Source organism: Myripristis murdjan, chromosome 8, assembly GCF_902150065.1.
Source record: "Myripristis murdjan chromosome 8, fMyrMur1.1, whole genome shotgun sequence".
Classification (NCBI taxonomy): domain Eukaryota; kingdom Metazoa; phylum Chordata; class Actinopteri; order Holocentriformes; family Holocentridae; genus Myripristis; species Myripristis murdjan.
This window is the reverse complement of record NC_043987.1, coordinates 23,191,662-23,199,486: the sequence shown is the minus strand read 5'-3', so window position 1 is coordinate 23,199,486 and position 7,825 is coordinate 23,191,662. Positions and strand designations below refer to the sequence as shown.

Sequence of the window (7,825 nt, the reverse complement as noted above, 5' to 3'; positions counted from 1 at the left end):
TTGTTGTGCTGGTAGTTATAATAAAGTATAATGAATGGATGACTACAGTGTCAATGATATTTCATAATGAAATATCATGTAAAATTTCATAAAAAAAATATATGATCCCTACATCACCAAGTACAACTGCATGGTACAATATACTCCAAAAAATGAAAAGAAAAAAGTGCAGCTTTAGCACTAATATTAATTATAAACTGAATACATTTTGACACATTGCAATCTATGTTCTTTGTGTCCTTTTTTTCTTTTAACACAGTATTTTAAATCCATTTAATAAGAGCTGAGCTATATAACAGCTACTAAGTTGTGAATGGGGCCACCTTTTATGATCGTAATGCTAACCAATACACATACATACACTTATCGCCATGGAAATTTACAGTACTCAGCTATAGTACTCAAGTACAGCACTCAGCTACGGTATAAACAAACTTCCATCAGGTAATTAATTCATGTTGCAGTTTCTAGACGCATGATCCAACATTTATATCTTGAATATCATTTAATTTCAGTTTGGACATCAAGGCTTCATGGAAATGAGCCTTTGACAGAGGCAAATCTAATAAAGACAATGACAAGAAAGACAATACAGATGAGGGCTCCATTGAACAAATATCATTCAAGGACTGAAAACAGCCTGATGACACAAATTTTTCATGAATAATCACGAGGCGTGTACTTGAGGAAATAATGGCAGAGGCCGTGGACAATGTCTAATTAAAAAAACAGTATCAAGTAATTTATGTCCTCTCTCATCGACCAGCAATAACATTGAGAGAACTTATCTCCATCTACACAGAAACTGACACTGATATAGAAAATTAAGTCATATAGTTCCTCTGCTAGAACATTTATCTCCAGTTATATTTACTGATACAAACCCTGTTGTTTTCAAAAAAAAAAAATTCATTCAAAAAAATCATACCAGTACACTAAAGCATGGGTAATATTGGCTTTTGCAACATTTTTTTTTTTTTTTTATTACTCTTTTGGATCTGCTCTGTTCCTTTTGACTGTAAATGAACTCTTAATGGAAATGAGCATGCTAACTGGGGAAGTAATATTTTTCAACACAAAATACTGCAATAATAATGCGGCTTTGTCATTTACCTTTTTGGCCTGACAGTTAAACGTTTTAGACTTTGTAGCTGAAAAATCTTGCCCGCAGCAACGTCGTTTGTTGTTGTGCAAGAGAAAATGCAAGTGGGAGAGGAGATTGGTTAATGTTTTTAAATCGTAATAGCCGGGGAGCTTTTTTATTTATTTATTTATTTTTCCCCAAACAAAAGTGCAAGCCATAAAGTGGGTTTTGAAAACCAGAAACCTCAGCCACTGGTGAAGTTATCATCGAGGCCTCAGTATACCAACGACCACATCAACACCCGCTGGAATATTGTGCTTATTTTGTGCTGAGGGGCATGTAAACATGGTTATTGCCTATTTACCAAAAAAAAAAAAAAAAAAAAATGGATTACACAAATATTGTGTGGATGCTAACTTAATGTATCAGTCAGTGTCCATCAATGCACTACATAGTTGTTAGGAAGCTTAAATTAAATTATTTAAGTATGGGTGGAAAAGCTAGGATTACATTATATGTTATTCATTATCTATATCATCCAGTCTCCATCCAGTCAATTTTCAAAATTATGTGCCATATCTATATGGATATTCGGCTGTTACTGAAGTTCCTGTCACCACTGCTGATAGAACCAGTGGATAATATTTTATCTTTTATTGTGGGAATTTATTTTGCATAGCTCATGCTCCAACAATAATCCACACAAGTCAAGAAAACATGCATACTGCGAACAGCTAAAAACAGCTTTTTACAAGACATACTGTTTTGGAAAGGGAATAAAAATGGATGGATGGCAGGCATGTAGTAAAAACAACAAAAAAAGTAAACACCCAGGTCCATCTACAAGGCCATATGGTTATGAATGCACATGCAGTATTCAGACACACACAAACAGCAGACTGACTGGTGCACTGTTCATTCACATTTCAGGAGGCAGCTCAGTGATTTGCAGATGTCATGAATGAAATATTTTGTCAAGTGAGTATCTTAGTTACATCAAGGTGTTAGAGCGCTTCACTCCAGTCATGCATACCCCAACCCACCGCACGCCTGAGAAGCACAACTGTGCTTGTTTCAGTCTGGAAAATGAAGATGACCCTCACACTCGTATGCCTCTTTAACTTCTGCTGTGCTCATATGAACTGGCATAAGAAAGCATGAATCCAGCAAAGGAGAGCATGGCCATTGTCTAACCCACTTAAAAACAAAAATCTGTATCGATAAAAGCACTTCTGAACCGAGTTTTGAAAAAACCCTGTTATGTATCACCGGCTTTAATGAGTTCTCATGTACAGGATATTCATCAAGCGGAGCAGGTGCCTGCAGATACACTGCCATGGTGTTTTGCATCCCAACCTCTAATTACTTTGCAGAGAAGATAGCAAGGAAGAGACAGAGCTGTGTTCAATATGCCTCTGCCATTTGTGTGATGGTTGTTTACTAAAGGTTTTCGTCTATCATAAGCCAGCCAGCAGGTGGCTGAGGAAACTACACAGAAACATTTCTGGCACAGTCGGGTGGATTAATTTTTGTGCACTCCTAAATTAATTATGACTGATTCACACCCTCGAGTGAATCCCTACATCTCCAGGTTGATCCCCACAATCTGTCAGTGGTTCAGTAGCTCGTTCCAACTCGACTGTCTCTCACTTTCTTCTCACGTACGTACTCTTTAGCTTTTTTGCACCAATCAGTTTGGTTTTTCAGAGAATATGGTAATATCCTAACAAATAGCCGACATCTGATCTTCTAATGAACAGTAATCAGCATGTAAGATGTTAGGCTGTAGAAAAAAATAAAACAGCAAGTGATAATGGTTACACCTGCTGTGTCTCTCTTTTTTTTTTTTTTTTTCCTTGAAACACGCCTGGAATCCAAAGGGCCATCGCTGCCACTTTCAATAAAATCTCCTGAGTAAACCCAAATGCATTGCCTCCTGAGATGAGACCACAGCACAACTCTGTGAATGCAACATGCAGCTAATGACTCATATAAGCTGCTGATTCAAGGTGAAGTTTGCTAATGCTATTTTGTATGCTTTCTAGGAGATATTATCGCAGGAAAAAGGTGCATCTTTGTTTTGCAAACGCTAAATAAAACAAGCCCAAGGGCACCTACTTTTTTAAGGGGTGGCAGTTGTGTAATTTCAGCCTTATCTGCCAGTTACAGCCTTTATTAGATATTGGAAATCCTCAACCAATTGCCCTTCTTTCCTGAATGTTAACAGGCTGTCAATAACATTTCCCTTGCATGTCTGTTGGCCTGAGGTGCAACACCGACGTTATCATTGATAACCCTGTCCTTCACTGCAGGAAAATCATCACAAAACATGAATTTGAAATGCCTGGAATATTAGTGGTTCATTACATTTCTCCAGTTATATTGACACAGTGCACTACTTTGTTAAATAGTGACTGTGCTATTGATGAAGAATTAAATCAACTTACTGCAATGTTTTCAAAATAAGTAAATCTTCACTGAAAAATAAGTAACAGGTAGCTTTTATATATATATATATATATATATATATATATATATATATATATATAATCAACAGCCAATTTTTCTTTCTTATCCAAATTCCATGACAATCCAACCACTGCTCTATCTGATATTACTACATTTTAATTATTAAATGAAAAATATTGTCTTAGTTTGCTGTAGCTATAACTTGGCCCCTTCTACATGTAATGTAGAACACTGTTATATGGATTTATGTTACTGTAAAGATAACTAGATCTACCAGCATCCAAGCTAGACATTAAACACCTTGCTGAAGAGAAAAATATGAAAAAAAAAAAAAGGTTCATGACATTTCCCAAAGAATTTTCTATATTCATCTTTTTCTGTGGCTGATTCAGGCTGTGCAAAATTTTATGGCTTTACCAGGTCTTTCAGCACCAGGATAAAATATAGCAATATTTTTAAATGTATATTTCCTTAATGCAAACAAGTAAGTGCCACATGCGATGCGGCAGCTTGGGTCAACTGTGGTCCAGCAGCTCCAGTGAAATGCTATTTCAATGACATCGTTCACAACGCAGGAAGTTGCTGCTTAAATTTAATGGTTGTGGAGAGCAGTGGAGCTGTAACCGGAATATGCCATGCTGTTGTACCATATGTTTTTCAGCTCTGTCTACAAACCATGACTGGTCCCTTTGATTACACTTTACACATTGTTAACCATATACCCAGAGCATCTCTGTCTGAGCAGCCAGTCAGCCAAGCCTCAGTAACCTTCCTACAACATGCAGAAACATGACAGCACTTGGAGAGAAGATATCTGCATTACAAGTAATGTTTCCCCCCCCCTATCTCTGTTTGGCAGCCATGTCCACTGATAGTTTCCATGTCCGGTAAACCACGTTTATCTACATCACCCTACTGGGAGGCACCGATGAACCTCGACACGCATGCCCCACATGCATATACACACACATCAACATCATCATCACTGTGAGCTAGCTATCAATGGGATTTGTAATCTTGGCATAGATTTAAGTTCAAGCCATCATTTGGCCAGAAAATGCAGTTACTTATCATTTCAGACGCTAAAGTGAAAGCATTGAAAAGCCCAGAGGTACATCTGTCTTTTTCTTTTTTCTTTCTTTCTTTCTTTTTTCTTTTTTTTTTTTTTTACAATCGCCTCCGTAGCATTGTATCCACAATACAAAGAAACTGGTCTACAGTATAACATGATAACACAAAGTTTAAGATGCTATCATTCAAGTTATGCACAGTATAGAGATATAGAATCCTGTAATGTGTTTTGCCATTTCTGTTTAGGGAGGGTGGTCACATTTAACAAAACCACTCTCCCCTAGGATGTCTGCCTCTCTCAAACAGCAATTTATCGAACAGGACAGCCTCGTCTTTCCCACTCCTTACCGTCATGAGAAGCTGTAATTCTCTCTCAGTATCCGCAGCACGATCTCACTCTCCTCCACAAAGAACCAAGCTAAGGCAACTTGCATACAAAATAGCTGACTCAATCATCCAGCTGCATAATCAAGATAAGGGAGACGAGGACAGGAAAAGGGAGATGTGAAGGCTAATGTGAGAGAGAGCTTTAGCAACAGCAGCAAAACTAAGATGTTGTGAAACAGTCACAACTCCTCTCCAGACATGAAAAGTTGGAGGAAGTAAGATAGCGATCCAGCAACTGTAAGAATGCTTGTGAGGGGCTAAGCAGTGGGTGATTTTCTGTTTTAAATGACTAGGCAGAGGGAAGCCACTGATGGTTAATACAATGCCTGCAATTCCAATAGAGCAAAACAGACTGGCTATGCATCAGAGGTACTTGTTAATTGCCTCCATTGTTGTGAATTAGTAATGATACAACACTCCTTCACTTTTATTACGTAGGCAGCTGAGTGGAGAGACAGTGGATTGTAGGCCTGTCTTTTCTTTGCCTACATTAGTATAATTGGAGCGTGGGCTGCATCACACCTTGGATTGTCTCAGCATTTTTGAGCTCATGTGCTTTGGACTTCATAGAGAGTCCTTCTCTAATAGCTAGCTGGAAGTCAGGGAATGTTAATTGTGTCAAAGATTTACCAGAACAGGTCTAAACATTATGGAAATTAGGCCAATGCTGAATACAAAAGCAATCCATGGCTAGGTATATACCGCTCGAATCGATCAATTCCCCAAGTCTGCTTCATGTAATATGCATTTCCCAGAAGGATGGCAGAGACAGAACAAAGTCCTCAACTAATTTGAGTGAGACTGCACATGGCCTTTCAGATCATTAGACAGTAGATCCCAGTGAGTTTCAGGCGCAGATTTGGCAATCTGGCTGTCATTTTGAGACTGTGGAGCATGCTGGGTAAGCCTACTAGTGTGGGAGTAAAACTCTTGATTTAATAAAGGAAAAAAAAAAAATCATCATCAGACAAAGTAGCAGCTAGCGTTGAGTCATCACACCGATACATACTAATCTCAGTTTCATAATAATGAATTTGATTATCTCAAATGAAGTTCAGCCATGACTGTGCTGGCTGGAGGAGAGCGGAAGCGGCAGAGCAGACCTGCGCTGTCCATGGTGCTGAAGCTTCTGGAGCCAAGCCGGGGCTTTGGCTGAACGTTTCCAACTGCAAACTACAGCACAGTCCCTAAAAACACACACACACACACACACACACACACAGGACTAGGCTGCATGAACTGATGTTGTGTCAGCTCGCTTGTCTGCCAAACAAATGCAAAATTGCATTTTAGCGAGCTGTTATGCCATGAAATGTAGCCCCATTTGAATATACGATTAATTGAACTGATAAAACTACATGGGTGGTGGGGGGAAAAAAAAAAAAAAAAAAAAAAAAAAAAAAACTTAATAGAATTTTCAGTCTGACTTGAACAGCAGCCAAAGCAATCAGCTAAAGTGGCTTCATGTCCCGTTTATGATGTGTATGTGTGTGTGTGTGTGTGTGTGTGTGTGTGTGTGTGTGTGTGTGTGAGTGTGCGTGTGTGTCACCTCACAATAACGAACACAAAATACGGACTTCACCAAGAGTGCGCACAACTTTGCATTTTGCAACGCCTGTATGCACTTGGTAAGAGCGCAATTTGTAAACATGACTTCATATATTATGGCAAGCATAGTTAATACACACAAACAACAGAAAGAATACTAATACTAGTACTAATACTAATACTACTACTAATAATAATAATTCCAAATGCAATTTTTACTCTTCCAGGCTGGCATGGTATCCAGTGTCAGAGCAAAAAGAGCAGAATTTGCTGCCTGCACACTCTCTTCTGGTTTCCTGCGATATTAAAGTGTAAAATCCAGCGACATTCCGCTGCTACACGGCTTACCTGCTTGACGATCGCGCAGCAAGAGCCTCCTCTCTCTTCCCGACACCGAAGCTGGCACTCTACTGTATGTCACCACGAACACAAGACATTTTCTAAGAGACGGGAGATCATTTTCTGACGGACGATAAAAGAATCCCAGAGTTTTTCTTTCTCTCTCTTCGGTCTGAAGGCGCACAAGCCGCTGCCGATTGCGTCAAGCGGGAGACTCAAAGATCCATTTAGCAGTGAGTGATTTAATTCAAGGCTGAGCCCCTGATTGAGAGCTGCTCTCCCCGCTCGCCTTTATGTATGCTGAACAGACCCGGAGCCTGGTTTGGCTTTTTCTATTACACCGAGAGCTGACACCCGCGTTTAACCACAGTCAAAAGAGGGGGTTAAGTAGAAAGGTAGTACTATATCAACTGGGGAAACTGCGGGAATAGCCTATAACTGCAAGAGGAAGCGCGTGCTGATCCGCAAGTCTAACCGAGGTGAAGTTTAAATCTCATAATAAGATTGTTTGTCACCGCAAGGCTATATATAAATGGTGGCGGGTTCCGTATAGATGCCGGGAGGGTTTGTGGCAAATCCTCCGGTTGAAGTGCCATGCATGATATGCCTTGTGAAAACTAAAGGGTCCCAAGTTAATGTAGACAGAGGAGTGACAGTATCAGCGACGTCATATGGCCTTTAGGGCTGCTACAGCCTGTGTGGACGCATGAGTCTCCATAACACCGTTTTAAAAGTCTGAGCTGCACAAGCTGCACTCACACACAATGGGAATATTTGTACTTGTAAAGTCAGGTGCAATGTTTGTTTAATTTATGATATTATATTATATGGTAGACATGCGCAATATATATATTTATTTTAGAAAAAAAAGTCTATTGGTCAACAATTTAACGACCAGTCCAACCAGCAGGGGGCCCCTTAACAAGC

The 7,825-nt window shown here is 39.4% G+C and overlaps 1 protein-coding gene across 1 annotated transcript in view; it reads right to left on the bottom strand.

Annotated features, from left to right (window-relative positions):
- The window catches only part of elfn1a (extracellular leucine-rich repeat and fibronectin type III domain containing 1a), a 76,660-nt gene extending 69,204 nt beyond the window's left edge, over positions 1 to 7,456 (bottom strand). The window contains exon 1 of the mRNA XM_030057101.1: positions 6,908 to 7,456. The gene's annotated coding sequence lies outside the window, so the exon portion shown is untranslated. The remainder of the gene's footprint in view (positions 1 to 6,907) is intronic.
- Positions 7,457 to 7,825: the final 369 nt, after the last annotated feature.